The 20,376-nt window shown below is 42.3% G+C and overlaps 1 protein-coding gene and 1 long non-coding RNA gene across 6 annotated transcripts in view; one reads left to right on the top strand and one right to left on the bottom strand.

The window, feature by feature from the left end:
* The window catches only part of ZNF608 (zinc finger protein 608), a 111,251-nt gene that overhangs the window by 15,116 nt on the left and 75,759 nt on the right, over nucleotides 1-20,376 (top strand). The gene's annotated exons all lie outside the window — the stretch shown is intronic.
* Nucleotides 93-11,610, bottom strand: LOC119873873. Its single transcript, XR_005366611.1, has 3 exons — nucleotides 11,451-11,610; nucleotides 6,433-6,566; nucleotides 93-3,053 (listed from the first exon to the last, which is right to left on the bottom strand). It is a non-coding gene; the product is annotated as an uncharacterized LOC119873873 (long non-coding RNA).

Here is a 20,376-nt window from a genome sequence, read left to right as displayed (position 1 = left end):
TTATTGTTTCTAGTAGCTTCAATTACATACATTAGAATTTTTTTTAATGTGAGACAAGGATTTTATTTTGTTTTATTTTAATCAATTAGCTAATTAGAGAGATCGAGAGAGAGCAAGTGAACAAGCAGGAGGAGCGTCAGGCAGAGGGAGAGGGAGAAGCAGGTTCCTCACTGAGCAGAGAGCTCGAAATGGGACTCATATGGGGCACAATCCCAAGTCTCTGGGATCCTGACCTGAGCAGAAGGGAGACACTTAACTGACTGAGCCACTCAGGTGCTCCACATACATTAGAATTTTTAACCCTTAAAAACTTTATGTTCTTGTGAAAAATAAGTAAACAATTGTACACTGTTATAGTAGCTTGGCAAATTTATAAATATTTTGCATAATTTTTAGAAATAAATGTTTTCTCATAGCAAATTCGCTGTGGCACAAAATATGTTTACTATTGGACCCAAGTATTTAGTTTCACTGTTTTATTTTATTTGGAGATGATCCAGATATTTATTCGGTGGCCTTGACTTAATTTGTCATTTAACTTGACTTGGCAAAAGTTTGTTTCAAGTAGCTAAAAAATTTTGGAGGCAAGTTGCTGAAAAGTTCACAAACTTTATCTCATTTGCATCTATTTAACTCATCTGTTCTTAACAATTATGTTTAATTACCTATGAAAATTTCATTATATATCCCAAGTTATTTTTCTGGTTGATAAATGTTGTAGCAGAGATATCATGAACTTACTTGATTAGTAAACTCAGGTAGAATAAAAGTTGTACATCTGTGTTTTATTCAATGTTGGTAACTTTAAAGACACACCTATTTCAATTAAACCAACAACCTCAATCTAGTTGTTACACACAAAACAATTTTAGATCACGTGAAATTGAAAAAGGAGTTGGGGTTTTTATATTTTTTGAGAATTTTAGGAGTCTTTCCGCAAAGACTTTAGAAGGCTATTCTTACTTTCTGGGTGCAGTTTTAGTTTAGTTTAGGGGAAGGCCTGAAAACATCGTATCATGTTCTGAATAATAGCTTCCAATTTGGCCATCTACTGGGGGGAAAAAAAAACTTGGAAATATTTTGTCAGTTCTCACCTGGGACAAACAGTAAATATTTCTGGCAATCTTGAACAACACCTTGGACACGAGCTGTCCCCAGAGATGGTGCTAAAAATACTTTATTTTCCTCTCTCTACTGGGTGCTACAGAGATTTGGGATAGGTGACTCTGGTATGAATTTTCATCCTTAGCTGGCTTTTGTTAATTTTCTCAGGATCCCATCTGTAGGCTTCAAGTTGGGTTTAAAGTATGCACCAGAATTCATTAATTTCATTAATTTTAATTTTGGTTTTCCCTTGGCTTTTAATGGGAATAACAGCATTCTACCAGAAAATTTCTGAGTCTCCGCAACTCTGCGGGGCAGGTGGGGGTGGGGGGACAGCTCTATGGGATCCTCCAAGAGTAGATAATGGGTTGGCTGTTAGACCTCTAATTTGGCCAATTTTTTTTTTTAAGATTTTATTAATTTGGCCAATTTTGTTCACTGTCATGGTCGTTTCAAAGTGTTCACCTTTAGTCATGACCTCATTCTTTTATTTTCTGTCTTTTTATTAATTCATTAATCTTAGAAGATAATCTGTCAACAGAAACTTTTGAGGATGTCCCCCGGGTTTAGGAAATTTAATTTTTAAACTTATGGCCCTTAGTTTGGCCTTTGACCAAGGAGTGAAAGATACTTGAAGAGGGTCACTTGGAGCCTTGGGTGGTCTTATTTTAAAAGTGTTTACAAGTCTTTTCAGGGTGAAAAGTCGATTTAGATAAAGGATCAATAGATTGAGTACTGAAACGGTGGAGGAGAACAGTGGGATTACATCCATCTTAAAGTTTCTTGTTTTAGGAACCTTTTGTACTTTTAATTTTTCATTGCCCTTTTGCAGTGAATCTTTCAATTTAGTTATTTTGGAATTTTGAAGACCTTAGAGGCTTAAAGTAGATGGGCAGTTTTGTTTGGTTGATTTGGGAACCCTTGCTTTTAAGCCTACTTCTTCAATGATCTTATCTCATTGGAGCTTTCCTCATAATGGCCTAAGTTCCCTGAGCATAGGAACCTGCCAATGGAGTTTAACCTGTTTTTGTGTCTGGCCGTATTTTGGAACCCTCAAACCTTACAGTTACCTAGTCAAGTTCTTAGGACTGAAAACAAGCTCAGTAAGGTTTTTGCTGTTTTTAAAAAATTGATCTTTGGCTTCTGAGACCATAGTTCTTAGACACCAAATAAGCCGGTATGCCAGAAGGTGGCGCACTTAACTCTTTGGGTTTTAAGGATCCTTTTTTGAGGGGAGGGGGGTAAGTCTTTGGTTGTCTTGGAGCCAGACTAACACCTAAGAGGGGTATGTCAACTGGGTTGGGGATCATGTGGTGTTTTACATTGTGTCTTATTGCACAGAAATTTTCTTGAGGTTGGCAGGTGACCTAGTGTGTCAATCTTATCCTGTTGCATCAATTTATCCAATAGGTAAGGCTCGAGTTTGGTGAGCACTGTAACACCTTTAAATGACTTGACCAGTGCCATCAATTTTGTGGCCTTTTGTGTTTCTTTTTGTTTTTGTTTTTGTAGTCTTCAAGATTCCCACGAACAATAGCCTTGACTTAAAATTTCATTCACCCAAGGCTTTGCACAGGACCCAGAATAGCTCAAATCAGGCACAGTCCAGCTTAAATCAGACCCAGTCCAATTCCAGGCCCAGGCTGGTTTTTCAAGTTGGACTCAGTCTAATAACCACTAGCATTACCCAATGTGGAATCTTGAAGCAGTGGGGAGAGACTTTGGGGAGGGATTTCAATCAAATGAGGAACTTTGGAAAGCCAGTTAGATCAGAAGCTCTACGCCAAGAGAGTGGAAACCAGAACTGAGAGGAACTCATCCATGGCCTTCCCTTTGGAAATGATGAGAAAGACAACTCAAAGTTCTCAAGGATACCATGCCTGCGTTTCTCCTTCTGTGTCCCCAGTGCCTTTGGACGTCTCCTTCTGGTGCTGCCACTGCCACCAAATCTGTGAAACAGCAAAACACAACTAACTTTTGAAATCAAATTGGCTTTATTGAAGGACTCATGAACCGAGTAGCATCCTATCTTGAAAATAGAAAGGAGCTCTGGAGAACCATAGGAAAGGAAAAGTTTTTAAAGGTAGAAAGGGTTCAAGAAAAGGAAGTTTATTAGCATAGTGCCTTGTTTTGGGCAGGGTCGCCTTCTGAAGGGGGATTAAAAGGGGTCTTTTGGACAGATTTTTCTCACTGGTGCTGACCAGGTAATCCCAGATCACCTAGTTAAAGATTACATTCCTGGGAAGAGGCTAGAACTGCAGTTAGATTATGTGTTAAGTCTTGTTTTGCTGATGTGGGGCTTGACATAAGTGACTCCGTTTTGGGTCTGTTGTCTCTTTTTTAGCAATATGTTATAGTTGCATACATAGATGTTGGGTTGAGAGTAGACCGGAAGTATCTAGTTGGTAGGGGCTTGATTTCTTTTAAAATAAGTGTCACCAGTTTTATGTTTTTTTTTTATGTTCCACTCTGCTGCAGGGCAAATGGGACCCCCGGTACCCAGGCCCCTCCCGGGCTCAATTTTATCTCCCCACTCAAGTTTGACTGAGTGCCTTCCTGCTGTCTGCTGCAAGTTCTTTTTAAGTTAAAGTCTCTTGGCAATTGAAACAAAGCTTTCACAACTGAATGAAAGGTTGTTCAACTGTTCATAGTCTGTTGACCAGCAGTCCGGCTGTTGGTAAGGGTTTTTTTGAGAACTCAAAGGATTTTTCAGGAGGGGGTGAGATTGGCACAGGACTGCTCTGCTGAATTCTACGTTTGTGCTACATTTTGGTTAAGGATACCCTTTGGTAACATATTAACAGAGATTATGGATTTCACATGAAGAACTGAAATGATCACAAAGCAAATATGTTTTGATAGGTCAGGCCTTGAAGTACCTGAATCTCATTTGGTATTCAGAAGGCTTCTCCCCCCCCCCCCCCTCCCCCACAGTGAGGCTAAATGAAGATTTAAAAATATGTATTATAGCTGTTAGAGAGAACTCAAAAAGAAGGCCATTTTGGTTAGAACAAATGGGTTTGAAGTGATGAATAAATACTACTGCTGACTTTTCAAAGCTGCTCTCCTTTTCATCCCTACCCTCCTCCTCAGTTTGATTATTCTTTACTGTGACTATTCTAGCTCAACCACTGAGCTTTTCTGTCTCCTGGGAATCCTCATTGTCAGCTAGCACCATAAGAAAAATGTGCCTACAGGGATATGTAGGTTTATTCCGATAATGCCATATGAATGCAGCTTTTACAGTTTTAAAAATCTATTGATTATATTTTGTGTTGTATATAATGATTTTAGAAAGCAGATATTTAGGTTGTGGAATTGGCTTATTATGTTAACCAGAGAGCAGATGGCATGGTGCCACAGACGTATAATTTTACTTAAAGGGACTTTTAAGGTTTTGATGTGTTTTCTTTTCCTCTTATTTCCCTGATGGCTTCTTTTTATTGAAGGGTAACTTAAGGAGACCTGGTAGCAATTTTACTGCCTTCCCCTGACAGTTTGAAATAATAGCGTGGTCTTTGGTTGCACTGATCTTCCACCAGTCAACTCGATTCTGGTTTTTGTCATGTGGCAGTGAATTAAAAAAAAAAAAAAGTGTTTGTAGTTATGTTTTAAGAAATGGACTCTTTTATATGCTTCAATTAGCAACAGACGACAAAGTTCCAATTGGTCACACTTTCATAAACTTCTAGAAGTTACAGTTCGTCCTTTTGATTAAAGAAAACTGGTTTGGTTTCTTAGGAAAGCACATCTGGCCCTCTGGTTCTTTTAGGTACACCTTTCTGTCTTTCTTTCGCCTTTAGTCACCGAAGGTTCAAAGGTCATGTCTAAGTTGTTCCTAGTTAGGTGAGCAAGCTTTCCCCTTTCGGGAGGGCTGTACTTTTTGGGGGGTTGCTACACCTACCGAGTGTTAGAATTCACTTGGCCTAAATATACCATTTATTTCAATACCGAGATTTTACAGTTTTACCCATTCTTCGTGGAGAATATCATCGGGACCAGTTGGAAAGCGGCTCCTAACTTTTGTTTTGCAAAGTGTGCGTAGCCAGACCAGCTGACTTTTGGATTTCCTGTTACCCTCCTTGGCTGATTTTATGGATGGCTCATGTTAAAAGCAACAATAATGTTTGAATTGGAAGAGTCGAAGCCTTGGGTTTTCATTCTTCATGGAGAACTGTTTATTTGTGTGTGGTTCACCACAGTACATGGATAATGCTATCAAATCTGTGCTTTATTATAGGCTTATGACTAGCACAGCAGCACTCCAGTTCTGTTTCTGAGTTTTTCGTTCTTTGCCAATTCTTTTGTGATGGAAATGAAATTAGAACTGAATCTTTGCAACCAAGGGGAAAATAGGCACAACAAATAGAAATCGTCCCTTGAGCCAGTTTAGAAGTAAGCAGCTGTGATGGATATGAGTATATATACACACACATAATGTATGTATGTGTATGTGTATATAATTTTCATAAATAAATTCCATCTATATGTATATAGTTTTTAAAAAAGTAAGTGAAATGAATTGAAAAGTCCTTCAATTTCACTTTTCCGTGACGATCTCTGGCCAGTGAGCCCACCCCTTTGACCCACGGAGGGCTATTCCCCCTCTATACTGTTTGCCATCTTCAGTAACTGATCGGAAAGCCCTTCACATTCCCAAACCTTCGCACTGCTTTGAAGGTGGAATCCGACTTAAGTGATACTGTTTGCTTCTGCTCCCCGAAGGGAACAACATGATTTTAAGACAGCAGTCGAGCTTTTCCGCATCAAACTCCATTTGGCCACTTGTCTCCATTTATATTCCTTGCCCAAATCTTTTCACCAGCCTTTCCATGATGCCGCAGCAGATGCCAGACACTGAAGTAGAAAGCGAGCAGCTGTTTCCATTACTCCATTGCTGGATTATCCTCCACAATCTGCTTGCTTTCTCTCTCTCCCCTCCCCCCCCCCCCCCCCCCCCCCCCCCCCCATTTAAAAGAAAGAAACCTTCTCTCCCACCGACTTTTGCATGCTCCAGTTTATCAGTCTGCAGGGTTGCTGTCTTATCGGGACCATTGCTTTGCTCGCAGGCGGGTTTATTGTTCCAGGCCGCAGCAGATGGAGCGCCGGGGCCCGGGGCGTGGCCGCTGGGCTGCCCGCGCGCGCTCGGGGCCGCGTGGGTGCGCGTGTGTGTCGGGGGCGCGCGGGCGGGGGCGCGCCCTCCTCCCCCTCCCCCCTTCCCCTCCCCTCCCCTCCCCTCCCCTCCCCCTCTCCCCCTCCCCCTCCCGCCCGCCGCTCGTTTATAGCCCTGAGCGCTGTAAATCTGTCAGCTCTTCGCGACGCCCTCACCTCTTTCTTCATTTGCTCCGGCTTCTAGTTTGACAACGTTCCCCCGAGGCGGAATTCTAATCTGCTTCCAATTAGTTGCAAAATGTGACTGAAATTTCCACATTATGACTGCTGTTTTACTTGCACGCACACATCTAGAAACAAATTAATGCTCTTGAATATTTATTTTTTGAGCCCTTGGATTTACTTTGAGAGGAAGAGTTTCCAACTGTTTGGAATGGCTTCCAGGATTTGCGTGGTTTTTTTTTTTTTTTTCCCCCTCTCTCCCTGCAAGCCTCCTGTATTGTTTTTTTGTTTTTTGTTTTTTTTTTTGTTTTCTGTTTTTTAAAAAGCACAACTATGGTGGGGTCTCCCCACCTCTTAATAAGCATTTTCCATCTTTTCAAGATTTCTCCAAATGTATTACATATGTTTGTTATGCAAATACAGTTTGTAGCATTTCTAAAAGAAAACAAAGTTGTTGGCCTAAGTTTAATGGAGGGGGTCCCGGTGTGGTGTTTTAATACAACACAGATACGCACAAAGTCACTTCTAAATATAACTTCAGTCTATTGGGCCAAAATACAAAAGACTTGTTTTAATTTTTTTCATTTGATACTCAAAAGCCGTAAACCCCAGATAAATGAATTGTGGGATTAATTGACTTACCAAGTACAGGGCCAGCATTAAAGATGCCACTGTGGGCGGTAATGCCATCCTGCAAATTTGTGCCTAGATCCCCAGCCTGTCCTGGGAGCTGTTGGAACTTTAGGGCTGCGGTAAGCATAGTGAGTGGCTTCTTGTGAGTTTAGTACCCTTTCTACCTGTACAGAATCCACTGTAAGACCATATGCTGGACCTGAGGTTTGGGGGCTGGTTCTCCTTTGAGGGAGATCATTACTCCCAACCCCATTTACTCCTTTTCAGTGATTTTTCTCTAAAACAAAGATATTGAGGGCACCTGGTGGCTCAGTGGTTGAGCGTCTGCCTTTGGCTCAGGTCCTGATCCCAGGGTCCTGGGATCGAGTACCGCATCAGGCTCCGTGCTGGGAGCCTGCTTCTTCTCCCTCTGCTTATGTCTCTACCTCTCTCTGTGTGTGTCTCATGAATAAATAAATAAAATCTTAAAAAAAAACCCCACAAAGATATTGATTCACCTCATTATATGTAAGTATGAGAGTTATTTAGATCTTGATGGCTGAGAAGGTCAAGTTTCGCTTTATTTATTACTTGCCTTACAAACTACCTTCTCATATACTAGTGAATTAGCACCAAGACAGCGGGTCCGTGGGTGTGTATTTGCAGAGAGATGGTACTCTTAAGTAATGTAAACGGGCTTATAGTCCTCAGCATCTTGGCAGATTGGTATCAGTAATAATCATGAGTTTTGAAGTGTGGAGAATTTTATTGATGGGAAATGTGGTTATGTTGATCACATTGCTTTGTATTAGTTTTATTTTATTTTATTTTCTTAAAAGATTTATTTATTTATTCATGATAGACATAGAGAGAGAGGCAGAAACACAGGAGGAGGGAGAAGCAGGCTCCATGCCGGGAGCCCGATGCGGGACTTGATCCCGGGACTCCAGGATCGCACCCTGGGCCAAAGGCAGGCGCTAAATCGCTGAGCCACCCAAGGATCCCCTGTATCAGTTTTAATAACACCTTCATGCAAATAGATCATTTGGTTTTCCACCCCCCACCCCCATCATCATCACTTATAATCCTAAAGGCCCCACCTTGATTTATAGTATCTCTTTAGTACATATTATGTTCAATCTCTATAATCAGGTGGTGGTGCATTTATTTCACTTTGTCTAAAGTAAAAGTGATTGTAATACTACATATGGACTGCCAACTATGTAAGTAATTTTATTTAAAAACTTTGAGCTATGCCAAAATTCCACAAAAGAAGTAGGGTCGCTCTTTGTGTTGCTTCTTTTCTTCCTACTCTATGACTGGTAGGAGAAAACATAGGCAGATTGAAATCCTTAAAAAACTTAAAATGTGGGCCTTTCAGACTCTCAAGACCTTCTGGGTTAAAAAAAAGAAAAGAAATTAGTGGCCCCATACTGAAATGCTCACAATAGGCACGACTGTGCTAGCCCCTCAAGTCCCGGGGTTCACTAATTACCCATTAATGAGGTCAGTCTGCCCCAGCTTTTTCCCTACCTTGGGAGGAAAAGCACACAAGACAGTTGGAGTTCAAGTGGATCTTGCTGTATTTGCAACTTAGCATAAATGCTTTGAAGGCCCCCCCAGGCGCTTAATTGGGGCTAGGCATTTTTGTTTTGGGGGAGACTCCACACAGCTCCCCATTGTGCGCGTAGAAAGCCACTGTGCATCTTGGAAGCATTACATGCTTTTGTTGATGGTGCATAGGTTTATAAACTCCAAATGAGCTTATTGCCTTTTAACCATTGGGAGCGCTAAATAATGGAGGAACCTAGAAGTCTCTGGATTGGGTAGCCGCCAAGCAGTTAAAAAAAAAAAAAAATGAATGAATGGTTTAATTGTAGAGCAAACCATTTGTTTACAGATTAAGATTTATTAGGTCACCAAATCCTCTGGACCGGGAGGTGAAAGAATAGGGTGGAAGGTATAGGACTTGAATGCCCAGTGTTCTGTATTGTGATCCTGTTCAGCTGTTTTTGCCCATTTTGCTCAAAAGAAAAATGAATTGTGGAATGGTGAGAGCTGCCTGGCCAAGTGTACTTTTTAGGCTAGAGAGAGAGAGAGAGGAGGAAGGCAGAGGCAGGTTGTCATTTCTTTACTGTCTGGTTCAGAAGCTGAAAACTTAAGGTTTCTTCCAACTGAGAGAGAGAGAGGGACAGCAAGCAGCTCTTGGTGAATTTTCCTGTCTTTTCAGATGAGGGGGAGTGGTGGTGATGGAGGAAGTGGGGAGTAGAAAGTAGATAGAAGGTGTGTGGGAAAGTGGGTGCTGGTTGGAAGGCCTTTGTGAAAAGAGCCCTAGACAATGCATTCTCTTGAATAATTGGGACCAGTTACAGGAATTCCCCACTATTTCTTTAGTTAGTGGCCATGGTACTAAATAGAGAGTAACTCTCCAGCAACGGCAGTGAAGTGGTACAGGAATTTTGGGGTGGGGTGGACAGGCTGTTTGCCAGGCAGCCTGAATTTCAGGATGTCTTTTTTCGTTTTTTAAGACTAGATTATATTGCACAGTAGAAGACCAGAAATCATGGCCTTTGTTTCCATTGTGGCTGCAGATTGTCCTTCTAATCCTTTTTATGAATAATAGGCTTAAGGAAATCACTAGTAAAGTGTTGTTTTCTAAAAGTATCATTTTGAACACTCCTCTGTTTTTATTTTTGCATTCATTTTCTTGGGAATGAAACCCTTTTATCTCCAAGTGTTCTTTTGTGTATAAACTGTCGCCATAATAACAATTCAGGATACTTTCAAGTATTGTTGCTACATGATGTCTTTGCGTTCTGTTTGGCCATGAAAAAGCGCGTTCCTTCTGGAACGTGAAAATTATTTGTTATTTGATGCACATTTGAAAAATTGAATTTTAAAAACACTAAATTGACTTAATGTGATATTGTGTTTTAGGTTTTTTTTTTTTCTTTATTCTTTTTTCATTTTCCTTCTTACTCTAAGTTCTTCTCCGACTATTTTGGTATCATGATCACTAAGAAAGGCTTGATTTATCCAGTCAAAATCATGGCTGATAGCTTCATTTTACAAATCTTTCTCCTTTGGAAGGTGGTGAGCAACAGGAGAAAGAGGGTAAAAGGTCTAGGTGGTTTCAGTCTTGTCAAACTGGTAACTTTTTATTGTGCTGTTGTTCATTTTGGATGCTTTTCTATTAATATTTTCTAACCTGGATTTTACTTCTCCATCCAACATAACTTTTAAAACTTTAAACTTTGAAATCTCATAAACTTTAGCAGTTACAGTCACCAAGTTGCTTACATTTGTGTAAAAATGTTTTTTAAAGAAATCATGCCAAAAAGGAATACTGCGTTTAACAAAGAGGTAGATCCCTGCAAATGCTCACCTAAATTTGATTTCTTTGGGTGTTGACTGCTAATACGTACTCAACCTAAGTTTTCTTAGCAAACCAAAACAAAAGTGCAAAGATAAAAAACATCGCTCATGTTAATATTTATGACAGCCTGGAGGCTTTGCAAACTTAAAGTCTCTTTATAGCTTTAATCCCTCCTGGGAAGAAAGACTTTTACCAAATTGTCAGCGCCTCCACAATGTAAATACTTGAGAGGGTTTTATGTTTTTTTTTTTTTTTTAATTTCTTATTCATTTATGATAGTCACAGAGAGAGAGAGAGAGAGAGAGAGAGGCAGAGACATAGGCAGAGGGAGAAGCAGGCTCCATGCACCGGGAGCCTGATGTGGGATTCGATCCCGGGTCTCCAGGATCGCGCCCTGGGCCAAAGGCAGGCGCCAAACCGCTGCGCCACCCAGGGATCCCTTGAGAGGGTTTTAAAAGCCACCTGAACATCCTGGATATTTCAGTTTCAGTCCCATTCACATGTACCCAGAGAACAGGGAGCCGGGGCCTCCTGGGTGGTTAAGCGCTTGCCTCGGGCTCAGGTCGTCATTCCAAGGTCTGGAGATCGAGGCCTGCTTGGGGTTCTCTGCTCAGCGGGGAGCCTGCTTCTCCCTTTCCCTCTGCTGCTCCCCCTGCTTGTGCTCTCTCTCTGTCTCTCAAATAAATAAATAAATAAAATCTTAAAAAATAACAGGGAGTCAGTGCTCAGCCTTCCTGCCTAATAATGAGGGTTCCCCTGGTCTCTGGCTCCTCCTTCCTCACCTCTTCTGTGTACTATTGGAGCGGATGCTTTCCTGTAGCCTATTGGAACGTGTAAGGAAGGGTGCTAACTTTTTTTAAGGTGCTCTGCAAATGATTTTGATGCCCGTGTCTCATACTTTGTATCTTAGCTCATATTCAAGGCGTGCTGCCAGTCTCCTTTGAAAGGCTAGTGTGTGAATCCAGAAGGCCCACTGTAACTCCCGGACCTTACTTCCTTGCCAGAGCCAGTGTTTTCCACTTACCTGGCAGGCAGTACCGCTGCGGGCTTCCTTCTCGCCGATGATCCTGCGCAGGGCTGGACGGTCCGAGGTTCCCGGTGCCCCCAGCTCTACCGGGGCTGCAGTGCGGTTGTTGGATCTCAGCCAAGTACATTGACCCTGAAACCCGTTGAATTTTTTTCTGACCCTTGCAGTGAAACCCAGAGAGGTTCAAAGACTTTCATTCTTGGGGGGGGGGGGGGCGCGAGGAAAAATCGAGAAAGCGCCCAGTGTATTCAGATCATATTGTTCTTGGTGTCCCCCTCCTTAGGGACACAGGTCTCTGCAGATGACCTCAGGTTTGGGGAGCCGCTTGTCAGCACCCACTGGCAGCTGGGAGGGGGGTTCGGTGGCAGGGGAGAAATAGGCACCGTTTTATCTTTTGTCTGCCAAATAAATTCTGACAGGTCTTTAGAGACTTTCATTTTGGGTGTGTGGTAGCTCCCATTGCGAGCTGAGGGCTGGTCCTGACTGTGCGAATGTTCTGTGCAGTGAGGTGTACTTGCCTCTGTGCTATTTGAGGCCTGAATGTGCGTGCATAATTGGAGAGATTATTGCAGACTGTTTTGCTGTGGTAGATGTGGTTTAAATCCTAGCACCGAGCGCAGCATTTACTTTCTCAGCTTACCCACAAAATCTGTGACTAATTTAGTGAATGCGAAGATTTTAGTCCAGATGGTTAGGTTTAATTGTAAAAACTGGAAAGATTTCAAAGTACCCTTTGGGGGAGTGCAGGAAACAACAACTGAACAACCAGAAAGAATGAAGAGTAACCGGAAGTCACTAAATATAGCGTATTTGTGTATTTGAGATTTTTAAACATGTATGTGTGTCTACAGTCCAGGAAAAGCTTGAAGAATTTATTATGCCAAGCAGCATAAACAGACAGGATCAAGAGGGTTTTTTTTTTTCTTTTTTTTAATGTTTAATGGCTTAGTGTGTTCTGTTTCAATTATTTGGTCAAATGTGTATGTGTGGCATTTCCTGGGCGTGAAGAAGGTTTTCTCTCAAGTGTATTGAGAAGCTGTGGCTTCCCTGTCCCCTGGATTCTTGGTTCAAGAGCATTGGCAGTTACCTCATCAAGCCTGAGGGCATTAGCGCTCTTGGCTGGTGGGTGTCCCCCTTGCCATGGTGCTTTCTGAGGCCTGGGCCTGCCTGAGCTTCCAGAACTGCCAACGTGGGCTCCAGAGGGAGCCCAGTGTTTTGGAAGGATGCACCTTCTCGTCTGCATCCATTTATCCTTCCCTGTTCTCGAGGTTGCTGGCCATGCACTAGTAGGTTCCAAGAATTGGAGCTGATGCTTTTTTATTTTTATTTTTTAAGATTTTATTTTATTTTATTTTTTTATTTTTTTATTTTTTTATTTTTTTATTTTAAATTTTCATTTATTTATGATAGTCACAGAGAGAGAGAGAGAGAGAGAGAGGCAAAGACACAGGCAGAGGGAGAAGCAGGCTCCATGCACCGGGAGCCGGATGTGGGATTCGATCCTGGGTCTCCAGGATCACGCCCTGGGCCAAAGACAGGTGCTAAACCGCTGCGCCACCCAGGGATCCCAGATTTTATTTTTTTATTCATGAGACACACACACACACACACACAGAGAGAGAGAGAGAGAGAGAGAGGCAGAGACACAGGGAGAGGGAGAAGCAGGCTCCATGCAGGGAACCTGATGTGAGACTCGATCCCAGGTCCCCAGGATCACACCCTGGGCTGAAGGCAGCGCTAAACTGCTGAGCCACCCGGGCTGCCCAGAGCTGATGCTTTTAAAGCTACCCAAGACCACCTTCTGGTTGCTTCAGATCCAAGCTTAAAGAATAGAAATTGGCTCCTTCCTCTGTTGTAGCTGGGATACCACTGACCTAAATCTTGGGTCAGTAAGTTAGCTTTGAAGTTGGTAGGCTGATAGGGCTCTATGGAGGACTTTATTTATATTACCTGGAGAGAGAGGCAAGAAGAGTAAACCTATCATGGCCAGAAGGTTAGACCTTGGGGCTACAGATAAGATCTGCTTTGTTCCAGTGGAATTGCCTAGGGTTTCTGGCGTGGTAATCCCTAAGGCAAGCAGATAGACACAGTTCTGTCCCAGGAATGGAAATATGTCCACATATTGATAAACACATTTCATGATACTCAGAAATCATGGAGAAATGAGGCAAATTTATCTGTGTTACAGTTACCATCCATCTGTTGTTCTAACATCTGTGCCACAGTGTTGTAAAATGGCACAAGGAATGAGCAGGAGGTCGCCTTCCATGGTGAGGGAGGTCAGGAGAACAGCTGGGTGGGGCCGATGATTTTCAGACTATGGAAAGCCTGCAAAATACAGACCAAGAGTAGTTGCTTCCCAGGAGGAGTGAGGGTAGATCTTTGAGGCTCTTATCATTGGTGGCACAGAGAGCAAGATAAACAGAAGGTCAACCTCCCTAAAGCAGAAGCGGTCTTTGCCTCGATGCCCTCAGCGAAATTCCTTTTAAATATAGCTGCTTTTTACCTTCTGCTATCTCCTTATCTGCTGAGAGCCTAATTTTTCTCCGTTTATCAACAGTTTCACCTTCTGCTAGCAATCCATCAGATGACCCTAAAGGTGACTTTTAAGACTGTGCCATGCTCACATTGTGAGTAGACTTCTTTGAAGGCCAAGGGATGGAATTCTCCTGTAGGGACCCTTTGGTAGGGAGGAGAGGCAGGGGAGATTTCCAGGAGTCTTAAGAACATCCTGCCCTTGGGCTAGGCATCCTCTCTGCCCCCAAAGCTGTGTTTTTTTTTTTTTTTTTTGCAAAGCTGATTTTGGACAGAACCTCTTTCAGTGTTTCTTAGTATATTTGAAGCTGGCAGCAAGGTTTAAGTGATGAGGTTGAAGCAGGGTCTGACATGGCTCCCCACCATGCCCTCCCTATCATCCCTTGATTTCACAATGGAGATATATATATATATACACACACACACCTATTTCATAATGGATATGTATATATATAAAATATATATATGTATAAAATATTTTATTTATCATGAGAGACACAGAGAGAGAGAGAGAGAAGCAGAGACATAGGCACAGGGAAAAGCAGGCTCTCCACTGGGAGCCTGATGCAGGACTCGATCCCAGGACCCCAGGATCATGACCTGAGCCAAAGGCAGACGCTCAACTGCTGAGCCACCCAGGCATCCATTCACGACAGATATTTTTAAGGGAGTTTTATAACTAATGTAAGGAGTGTGTTTCAAACAGGAACCTAGTAGGCATATGAGATCCTAAGGATTGATCCTGCCCTTGAGTTACAGATTAAGTCACAGACTTGAGAGGAGGATAAATGTCATATATTTCTATTTTCTGGATTAATAGATTATATATATATATATATATATATGCATTTTTATAAGCTATATTTTCTTTGTGTATGTTTAATATATCTGATGAATTTGATTTGAGGAATAGAAATAACTGAAATAATGTGATAATGTGTGTAACTGAAGGGGCTATGAGGGCAGGTGTACAAGGTCAGGGTTACTGGGATTCTAGGCACACAGGTCAGAAAAGGACATAGTTCACCAGTGTATCCCTCAGCTCCCCCCACGGGACACAGGTCCTCATAGTTTGTGCAGGCAGTGGTACCTCTTATTTCCTCTGAAGCTTTGTCTTGGAAATACACCGTTACATATTCTTTCCATGGGAAATCCTGCAGGACACAGTGCAGAAGAGATTCATTGGAAAAATGGAGTGGAAGATTAGCCTTTAGCCTCCTTGTATTCTGTTAATATTTCTTTACGATCTTAGGACTTTGACGATGGGCACCATGTATTTAAGAGGTGAGGCTGAAGCAGCTGTGAGGTAGCTCTGGTTTGTAGCCCAATTACAGGGTAGGGTGCTTGTCAAGTACAAACTTGAGATGGGAAAGAAAGAGCAGATTCAGCGCCTGACAGTGACTTGAGGGGAACCAAATGCTTTTCTCCCAGTGATTGGATGTTTGCACTTTTGTTTCTGGATGTGCTTCCTGGTCTTGCTCTTGGCTGACTGCACATGCTGTGAAATCCACCCAGATAATAACACATGGAATGTGTTCCAGGCAGACCATGCCCAGATTGAATTGGGAGTTGAGCGCAGGCCAGATAGCGCAGGGCTTTGTAGGTCATGGGGAAGAGTTGGGATTTTAGTTTGAATATGATGAGAAACCTTTCTAGAATTTTGAGTAAGGGAGAGTGACAGTGTTTCTGAAAATTTACTTTTGACTGCTTATAGGAGAATTGACTCTAGGGAGGCAAGAAGAGAAAGAAGGGGAATCAGTTGCAAGGCTTTTTCAATGGTCCTGGTGAGACAGAATGGGATAGACTTGGTCATGGAGGTGGTGAGAAGTGCTCACATTGTCTAAGGTGATGTACAGACTTGGATGTGGAGTGTGAGAGGATGAGACTTTAGGATAGCATCTAGAATTTTGGAGGTGGGTGGAATCAGGAGTTGGGACACCCTCTGGGTGTATGGCTGCCAAGTGATGATACTCAATGGAATGGCCAGTGCTGGAGGCACAGATTGGGAGAAGTGGGTAGTATACAGGTGGGCTTTACAGTCGGGGGCCTGGAGGAGGTCATCTAGTGAGTGTAGTTGGGAAAGATGAGGCCAGTGCTGAGCCGTGTGGAGCATCAGGGGGAGCACAGCATTCATTGAGGAGCAAGAGGACCCATCCAAGTCTGGTGCTTCTCAAAAGCCAGTGAAGACATTCTAGCAAGAAGGATGTAGTACAATGTGTCAAACGCTGCCAAGCAGTCAGGTTAAGATGAGAATCAGAAGTGAGTTCTGCCTTTGGAAAGATGGCTGTTGTTAGTGATTTTAATACAAGTGGTCCTGGGGAAGAGATGAGGTGGAGCTGGAGGGAATACTAGTCTGATTGAAGGGCTTAGATTTTGGGTGTGAGGTGAGGAAAACAGAACATGAGGAGTATAGCACACTTTACCATAAGGGACAGCATGGGGCCAGGGAATATTTATATCATTTTTAGAAGTAGGGCACTCTGTTAAATAGCTTGTTTGTCTGCTAGATAACTTGTTTGTGTGCCAATGGGAACGATACAGGGAGGTAGAAGAGAACTGATCTCCTGGAGAGAGAGCAGGGGTGATGTGACCTGGATTCAGGGTGGGGATGGCCATGGGAAATATCCACTGCACGGATGCATCTGTGCATGGCCTCTGGAGCTGGGACAGGTCCCCCTCTCCAACAGGGGGAAAGTCAGAAAATGTGTACAGATGCTGTGGGTTTGGTAGGTTTCCTTTTTTTATCATTAGTGCAGGATATTGTTGCTATGTTAAGGAATTCTTCTAAATACAGATATTCTGGACAACAGGTGGATATTGAATTTTCATTCCCTGCTTCCTGTAATCAGGGAGGGAGCTTTGACTGTGTTGTGTTCTGACAGTAGAAATACCAGAAATGGTGGAGGTGTCAACGAAGATCTCTGTGTATTCTTTCATTCATTCCTTCACTCATTCCTTAACCCACCAAACACTTTTTGCCTGTTGATTGATTGATTGATTGATTTGCCTGTTGATTGTTATGCCAAGCCCAGTCTGGGTCCTGGAGATATAGTAGTGAGCAAAGTTTCTGCTTTCATAAAGCTTATATCCTAGTTTATTCTGGATAAATGTTTCCGGAGGTGTTAGGTGCTTCAAGAGGGAGGACGTGGTAGAGAAGGATGGTGGGAAAGGAGAGTTTTTATTCTTTTGTGTTTGAATAGGGACCTGATAGTGAGGAGGAGCCATTTGATCCCCTGGGGAGAGAACTTTCTAGGGACTAGGGAACTGCCTGTGCATAAGCCCTGGAGGGGAGAGGGTGTGTGTGTGTGTGTGTGTGTGTGTGTGTGTGTGTGTGTGTGTGTGGTGGTTCAGGAAGACTCCAAGGTGGCTGGAGCTGAATGAAGGAGAGAGAAGCTTGCTCAGAGATGGAGTTCAAGAAGCCTGAGGTCAGGCTCCAGGGAGCCATGAGGAACCAACTAAGACTCAGAGAAGGGGAGCGATGGGGCTTTTTGTATGTGAGGGGGTGCTGCACTGTGAGGTATATTATAGAAGGATCTCAGAGTTTGAGAACCTACCCTAAGCTTGATTACTGCCTCTGTTCCTCAAGCAAGATCATGAATATTAAGGGTTTTTTTTGTTTTTTTTGTTTTTTTTTTCCCTAGAGAGTAGACAATGGTACCTTCCGCAGCTTCCTCATTAAAAAGGGACCATTATTTTCCCCAGAGCGAATGTTTCCAGGTGTCTCCAGTTGTGTGCATGCACACGCACACACAGTGCCCCCCCAACCATGTGGCATTGTATTAATATAGCCGATCATTACTAAAATTATAAACAATGAAATTCTAAAATGATGAGGTAAGAGTATAAATAGAAATTCTCATCTTTTTTTCTTGTGCCCCAGTGGATACCTCTCACATCCCCGCTGGGTTTTTACCATGCCTCTGTTGTGGGAGATGGGTCTAGAACCTTGACACTAGTTGCATTTATTAAAATGTCTTTTAGTCAAGTTTTCTTTTTAAATTAAGAAAGCAGTACATGAGTCTATAAAAGTTTAAAATGTACTAAAATATTATGTAATGGAAAGTAGGTTCCCTCCCCCACCCTCCATTAGACCTGCTCCCCAGAGCCAGCTACTTTGAACAGTTTTGTGTGTCTTTTCCTGAAATAGTCTCCATATGTTCAAGCATATATATTTATATTTCTTGTCTCCTTATACAGATCCGAGCATGCTAAAGAAACGAATATGCACTTTACTCTTTTGTATAACTGGATATCTTGGGATATGTCCTGTCTTTGCTTTCTACCTTTGGTTCCGTAATTTATATGGCTGATTCTCTACTAACAGCATGTAGGTGTTTACAGCCTTTTTCAGTTACACAGTGCTCTAGTGATCATCCCTGAACACATAAATTTCAAAATTTATCTCCGCCTTGATGGCATGACTTGCATTCCCACCAACAATGGGACACGAAGTGCTTGTGTTTCTACAAATTAATGGGTACTGTGAATTATAATTATTTGACTTTAATTTGTGCTAATCTGATGGTGACCCTTTATTGTAAATTCCCCTTTTCATGTTTACAAGCCATTGTATCTATTTTCCTCCATATTGACAATTTATAACCTCTGACTCATTTTCTTGGGAGTCGTTGGCCATTTTTTATTATTTAAAGTAATTCAATGTATATTAGTTAAATACACTTTTCTTTTTAAACATTTTTTCCAATTTTCTCCTGTGCTTGCAGATTCTTCCCCCTGATTCTGTTTATTGCTAGTTTTTTTTTTTTTTTTTTTCTTTTGCCTCTGTAGTATCTTAAATTTTGTCATCAGGTTTATTAGTCATTTCCTCATGTGGCTTCTGGGTTTTGTGTCAGTGTAAGAGGACCTTTTTTTTTTTCTCTGAGATGATTAAAAATTTTTTTTGTATTGCTTTGGTCGTAGTTGTCTATCTTTATAGTCTTCAACTGGAAGGTGAATATGATTTTTATCTGATTGGCTTCTGGGGTCATATTGGCTTTTATAATAAATAGTGTTTATTAATCCTCTGTAATAAATAATAAAACATAAATAATGTTTGATCAAATACCCAGAATCCTTGAACCTTTCATTTAAATGATTGTTCCTTAATCAGAGCTGTGCATCTGAATCACTTGAAGAGTGCTTAATTTTTTTCCTTTCCCCAAACACACAGTTCCAGGTCCCGTATGTCTGTTCTGACTCTCTAGCTCTACAGGGAGGCTGCTTTGTGTGCATTTAGAAAAAGCTTCAGATAGCTTACTGGAAGTTGTCATTTTTTTTTTTTTTTCCTCAAAAGCAAATGTTAGGAATGGTTATTGGAATTTCCTGTTTCTGGGGTTTGTTTGTTGTTGTTGTTTGGTTCTTTATAAAAAAAATCCTCACACTATTGCTTTAAATATAACTTCAATAAGTGTTTTACAGGTGGTTAATTAGTGTACTTGGTCAAAGGGGAGGTGGAGGAGAAAGGACTAAGGATTTGCAGCACTGGCCCTGGGAATATTCACAGCCAGGTAAATAAATACCTTCTCCAGTGTTTCCTTGAGTCCTCCTAGGGCTCCCGGAGACAACCTGCACAGCGTGCTGCTTAAGCAGTCAAGATGAACCATGGTTTTGCTTAGTTAGCCACTTTGGTTTAGTAGCATGTAGGTAATTGCCACGCAGGCCAGAGGAAATGTTTGGGAGTGGGTAAAGCCTGCAGTTGTATTACTGCTGTAGGTCTGATCTATGGGGGTCATCTCTTCTGGTCAGCTGAGCTTTAGAAAATTGCCAGTTTGCTATCTTGCCCTCTTACTCAGCAGAGCACAGCCAATAAATCCTGTTGGTGGTGGCCACATGTGGTCTTCAGGTAGAGTGTTCTCTGCAGTATTTGGGGGTGGGGGGTGGGATTTGGTGATGGGGGGTGTCTTTACTCTGATTGCTGCCTGGGTCATGATCCCTGGGAGAAGCTCTGGAATGGGAATAATTGGGAGACTAGGTCCCACTTGATGCAATGGCTTTGACTTCTTTTATGATCCTGGGTAAATGTCACTATATCCCTATCCTTGAGCCTTGGTTTCTTCTTGGACCATGTGTTCTGAGTATCCTTTGAGTTCCAAAGAGAATTGTCATGTCTCCCACTCCTGTTGCACTGGACACCCCGTCCGTGTCTCTGACTTGAGCCTGGTCTGTTGCTGTTGTGTCTGCGTGTATGTTTCCCCCCGGCCCACCTGAGACCTTTGAGGCGATGGATGCCATCTTACTAACTCTGATCTCTGCAGCACCCAGCACCCAGCACCCAGCACTGTGCCTGATTGTAGGGAATGCTCAGTTAATGTTTGCTGAGCTGGATCTGCTTTTCATAGGATTGCAGGAGGGCCTCAAGGCTGGCTCCACTGGGTTCATATCTTTTGTC

The sequence above is a fragment of the Canis lupus genome, chromosome 11 (assembly GCF_011100685.1).
Source record: "Canis lupus familiaris isolate Mischka breed German Shepherd chromosome 11, alternate assembly UU_Cfam_GSD_1.0, whole genome shotgun sequence".
Classification (NCBI taxonomy): Eukaryota; Metazoa; Chordata; class Mammalia; order Carnivora; family Canidae; genus Canis; species Canis lupus.
This window is presented reverse-complemented; position numbering and strand designations above follow the sequence as displayed.